The sequence below is a fragment of the Sinocyclocheilus anshuiensis genome, unplaced genomic scaffold, assembly GCF_001515605.1.
Source record: "Sinocyclocheilus anshuiensis isolate Anshui unplaced genomic scaffold, SAMN03320099.WGS_v1.1 scaffold320, whole genome shotgun sequence".
Lineage (NCBI taxonomy): Eukaryota > Metazoa > Chordata > Actinopteri > Cypriniformes > Cyprinidae > Sinocyclocheilus > Sinocyclocheilus anshuiensis.
Window position 1 is genome coordinate 106,200 of NW_015554092.1, and position 6,082 is coordinate 112,281.

Genomic DNA, 6,082 nt, shown 5'->3' on the forward strand with positions numbered 1-6,082 from the left:
ATGCCTATATATATATATATATATATATATAAATAGGCACTACTTTAACGACAAGACAAGGTGATGTAGTTGTTTAAAAAAAAAAAAATGAATGATAAAGAATAGCATTGACAGCAGCAACCGTTGTCCCTCCAACATGTTTATGGCCCGAGTATCAAAATAATCTCAGAGAAGTAAATACAACTTGAGAGGCCGTTCATGTCCAATTTCTGATCAGGAAACTCATATTTATGATAATTCTGATAGCATGTGAAGGCAGCGTAAGCGTGCTCCGGACCGGAACGTGAAGTGCAATGCTCCCGCAGGCCAGCGGGGGACCGCCGCTTCTGTGTAAAACTGCTGAATGTTCGAGAGCTGTATGCTGGGGTGAATTATTTCAGTGCGTTTCTCCTGCTATGACGGATGCCTGAAGACTGTAATCAGAATTCATATGACGCTTGGAAACGATCCATTATCCTGTGTAGGCATGGGACGATAACCGGTTTCAAGGTATACCACGGTTTGGAAAAGTCGCGGTTTCAAAACCACTAAAATTTTCCGTTATACCGTTCCTGCGGTATGCGCAGTTTTTTTACGTGTCGTCAAAGACGGAAAGTGCAGGACTCCCTCAGTTGTGTGCAGCGAAGAGCGAAATGTTTGGGTTATTTTTTCCTTTGTTTGTTTGTTTGTTTGTCATTGGACTTGACAATTTGGCCAACATTTCGTGACTATATATCAGTATGGATATAATAATAAAAATACATATTAATTAATAGTAATAAAATTAAATAGTAATAAAATATTACTAAATATAAAAATGACAAAAAAAAGAAAGAAATCCATAAAATTAAAATAAAACATTACTGTTGTAATATTTCACTGTATTTATGAAATAAATGATAGATGAAATAGATGATAAATAGATGAAATATTATGATAGATTTATTTTAAATTACAACTGTATAATTACTATACTAATATTTATGTCTTTAATTTTTATTGAAATGTGTTTTGTTTGTTTGTTTTTGTTTTTTGTGGTTTTTGCTGTATCGTCTAGTCTGTGTCTGTGCTGATACTGTGTTACTGATTTCAGACTGGTTTCGCGCTGAAGTTTAGTTCAGTATCCGTTGAATCTGATAAGATTTGTTGTGGTTGCTGTGCACAACATTGATTCGCTCCGTCTCGTCGGTCAGATCGCAGGACTTTGTTTGGTTCCTGCAGGCGAATGAGGGATCGCTGTGATGACGATCTCACCTGACGACACGCTTTAATCAAACCCTGTGTGTTTCTGCTCTGGATTATTCACAGTGTTATTTCTGGGACTGAAACACGCATGTGTCTGACTTCAGTTTAAACAAGCACAAAACAGATTTTATTCATGTCTGTGTTTGTGCATTTATGGACGTGTTTTGGACTCATTTGTCAGATTGGAGTTTGTTTGCATGCGAGGAGCACAAAAGATCAGCAGAGAGGAAGTCAGAAACATGCAGTGGTTTGGTGGAGAATGGTGTGCGTCTCAAATCTGAGCTGGTTTGTTGTCACCACATCAACAGCTTGAGAACGGCTGACTGCAGCGTTTTTTTTATGTGTTTTGACGCTTTTATCTTCCTGTGTGTATGTAAATGTGCTGAGCGCTCAACCTGATGCCTTCCTAAAAACCACAGCCACAAACACTTCATGATTATTCAAATGTGACGGTTTAAGTGCAGGTTAATTTTAATTATTATAACTTTTTTTAAATATGAAACCACTGCCATATACAGCTTCAGAGTTGTTGCTTTATTTCATAAAATCCCCCTTTGTTTCATAACCCTCCTTCAAGATTTTTAGCATCATTTCTGAGCACAAAAAGCGATAGATCTGTCAAGCAATATATTACGAGAGAGTCGTGTGTCACGACTGAGAATAATAAACCACAAAGTTGACAAAACAATGCACTCTGTGCTGCGCGAGAGGCTTCTCTGCTGTCAGAAACTTCCTATTTCCCACTTATGAAGTCGTTATTACGAGCTCATTGCATTCAAACGATTTGTTGTCGGAAAGAATAAAATGTAATATTCCACTGGTTGATAACCATAAACATTCACTGCGCTAGATAGTCAGCTTGATACGATTCTGGAATTTCGGTCAAGTGCATGCTTATTTCACTGTTTATATACATACAATATGCTTCAAATGCCTATATATATATATATATATATATATATATATATAAGTGCAGGACTCCCTCAGTTGTGTGCAGCGAAGAGCGTAGCGAGTCACACGACCCCTCAGCCCCTCCGGTTGGTGCGAGCGGAGGCACCTGTGTATAGAATGGCCGAAGGAGATGAATCCCTGGAACTTTTTCCCCTGTCGAAAAAGACGAAGTCTGTCGTGTGGGAATTTTTCGGGTAACGTAGACTAACCATGTTCCGTACACAATTATGTTCCGAAAAGATTTCGTTTTAGCGCCGATCGCTAAATAAATACTTCCAAGTCGAACATAAACTATATATCTCTGTCATCTTCGGTTTTCTCCCTCTTTCACCCCCGATCAAGACCGAGACCCACCCGCCGTTTGTTTCAGTGTTGAAATAAATGCTATTTGGCTTGCTACCGAGGCAGATAACATGGCTAATTAACTAGCTAACGTCAACTAGTTTCCTCCCTCACGTTACTTCACAGAGTGAGGAATAGCAGTCTAAAGTACGTACTGTATAGCCTACTTTTCTGCGATTTAGTACAATAATTTAATTTAGCTGGTATCACGTCTATACTTTTACTATACTGTGTGTGTGTATGTGTGTGTGTGTGTGTGTGTGTGACATTCGCGCTCTCTCTTTCCTTATGTGTGTATGTGCACACATCCTCGTACCTCACCGCTCCAAACCATAGCTCCAAACTTAATTCGAGAAAGGTGAACATTCCTGCATCATAACTTGGACTGAAAGATGAATGTGTAGAAAGCGAGCATGTCTCCAAAAACCTTGTTGAGCTGCAGGTTTATGCATGCATTTTTTATGAATTTTTTTTATTTTATTTTTTACAAAAATTATTTTTTGATTATATTTTTGATTATTGAGCTGCAGGTTTAGGCTAACTTAAGTGACTGCATTTTTTTCATTTATAGGGATTTTTTTTTTACAGATTTTTTTTTTTTTTTACAGAACATATAATGCAAATTAAATGCTTGGAATTGTGTAATTACTTAGTTTGTCCAGCAGACAATTGGCACTCTATTGTTTGCTACTGGCGACCTGGATGAAACACTTTAAAGCTTAGTCTATGGAAAACCATTGAAACTTTGAATGGCCATATCTCCCTAACGGCGCGGCAAATCCGCACCAAATTCGGGGAATCCCTTCAGCTCGAGGAACCCTCTCGAACGCGAATCGAGTGTACGTCTCGAGGCCCTCTTTCGAATGAGACCTATAGGGATTTTTTTTTTACAGATTTATTTTTTTTATTACAGAACATTATTTATGTTCTGATTATTGTTGAGCTGCAGGTTTAGGCTCACTTAAGTGACTGCATTTAATTAAGAAGAATTTAATGATTTATTCTAATTATTTAGCCTGACATGTTTACTGTTCCAAAATGTTCTATATGCTTCTTAAAAATAAAATGTTCAGTGGAAAAAAAAGTTGTTTTTTTACCCAGACATTTAAAAATAACATATTTTAGACCTGTAATCACAATACTGTGATACCGTTGATACCGTGATATTTTTATCTAAGGTTATCATACCGTCAGAATCTCATACCGTCCCATGCCTAATCCTGTGTGTACGTAACGGATCAGATCCGCTGCTGGTCCGGTTCACTCCTGAAATCATCCTTCAGCAAACAAGCTGTTCAGGACACGCAAAGAGATGCAGTTAATGACAGTGCTGTGTAGAAACACTGGAGACTGTAGTTTTAGCCAGCAGCAGAGATGCAGTTAAAGCCTGTTCACAGAGGGCTAATCTGAACCCTCTTACAATGATGCAAGGTTTTCCCCCCTCCAGAATAACATTTTATTTTATTCTAGACTTTTATTTTAGATTTTTATCTTTTCTAGTTTTTGGTTGGATATTTATTTTATATTCTATTTTAATTACATTCATTTTTTACTCTAGAATTATTTTAGATTTTTTTTTTTTTTAGAAACGTATTCAGTTTTATTTTAGATTTTATTTGTGATTATATCTGTTCTAGATTTAATTTCTTTATTTTACTTTTATTAATTTTATTCACTTTTATTTTACTTTTATTCATTTTTATTCTAGATTTAGGTTGTTTATATTTTTCTAGATTTTATTTTTATTTTAGAATTTATTTTCAATGTAATTTATTTAATTTATTTGTATTTTTATATTAATTCATTGTTATTTTAGATGTATTTTATTTTTATATTAGATTTTATTTAAGCTTTTTTTTTATTTTTTGTTTGTTTTACATTTTTTATTTTAGATTTTAAACAACCTGTTAGTTATAGTTTTTATTTATTTATTTATTTTTTATTAGAAGCTGTTATTTAAGGTTTAATGTATTTAAGGTCCAGAATCTGTACTCCACACAGTGCTCTATTGATATTGTTTGTGTTTGATATGAACTGATATGTAAAGCACTTTCACTCAGGTATGCAAATGTTTTTCTGCTCTTTTGATGACAATTCAAATCATGTTCAGCGTAAATTGATGCGAGGCAAAACATCGGCCGCCGTCTCTCGTCATGTTTTGCGTTACGAGAGCATTTTCTTCAGCTGCGTTCTGGAATGCTGCTGTTTGAGCAGCGACTTCCGCGCATTCCTCCGTCGCTAAGCAACCAGCAATAACAGGAAGGAGTGGCGTTCCGAGAGGCTTTGTGTGAGTTTGTGGCCGCTTTGATGTATGTGCATTCCATTATTATTTCTCATATTACTTATTGTTTAACTACTTGGTCGCAAGCTAGTATTACTACTCTGAAACCACTAGAGTCTTTGTATAAACAATCACTAAAAACTCTTGATAAGAAATCAGTTCAGTTTCATCATTGTTCAATATAAAAAAAAATACAATTTGCTAAGCTTGGATCACTTGATCAGATATGTACATATTTGTCTACTGTTTAAGACTATACACAGCCTGACTTCACCACTAAAACAGGTTGTGAATATTAGAACAACTGCTCACCGGTCTGACTGTATTATTCCTCTCAAAAGATGTAAATTCAGTCTGACTGTATTTCAGTCAAAGCTGCATCCCATCAACAATTAGAAGATTACATACTTTTGGTTCTTTTCAGTTTCATCTTGAAAAAATGGTTACTGACAACTCAGCGCTGTCAACATTAGTATTGTATTCTTGACTGTAGACTAACTTGTACTAATTGCTCTTGGCTATGTTGCCATCTCTTTCTCTCTCCTTTCCCTCATATTTTTACTTTGTCTAGATAATTTACTTATATTTTGTATTTTAGTAGCGGTTTTTACAGTGCATTTATGTTTCTGTAATTTTTTCTGTATTTTACTTTTTACATCCTTTTTTTTCATATGATGTGTATATGTGTAATGATGCTCTGTCTTTGTTTTAGGGTGACCTTTTAACATTCTGTCAATGGTCTACAGATGAAAAATAGCCTTTTTGGCTAATTCTGGCACATTTACAGTTATGTTTATTAATGTGCATTGCCCTTGTTAACAAATAAACTTAAACTTAAACTTGTGGCTGTGGTTCAGATCCTGCTCTGCTTCATGTTATCAGACGTCTGTATGAATGATTTGGATGATGACAGATGTTCGTCTGCTCTCACAACGCTAAATATTAAAGTCTGTCTAGTAGGGATATGCCGGTATCAAATTTTCATGTTGCGATTAATTGCTAATGCTTTTATCACGGTATACGGTATTATCACGGTATTTAAATTTAGTTTAAAAAAGTGCTGTCATAATACAGTATAACAGGTTTAATAACTTTTTTCTTATAACAAAAATAACTGAACATTTAAATGCAATAAAGCAATACAGAAAAATGTATAAAGCTAAAAGTTTTACACAGATTAAAGTGCAAAAGAACTATAAAGACCAATAGGTATCCCTTTACAATAAGACCTCATTAGTTAACCTTAGTTAATGCATTAACATTCACAATGAGCAATAGCTACAT

The 6,082-nt window shown here is 35.1% G+C and overlaps 1 protein-coding gene across 1 annotated transcript in view; it reads left to right on the forward strand.

Annotated features, from left to right (window-relative positions):
- LOC107669273 (RAB6A-GEF complex partner protein 1-like) overlaps positions 1 to 6,082 on the forward strand; it is a 59,430-nt gene that overhangs the window by 18,639 nt on the left and 34,709 nt on the right. The window lies entirely within an intron of this gene.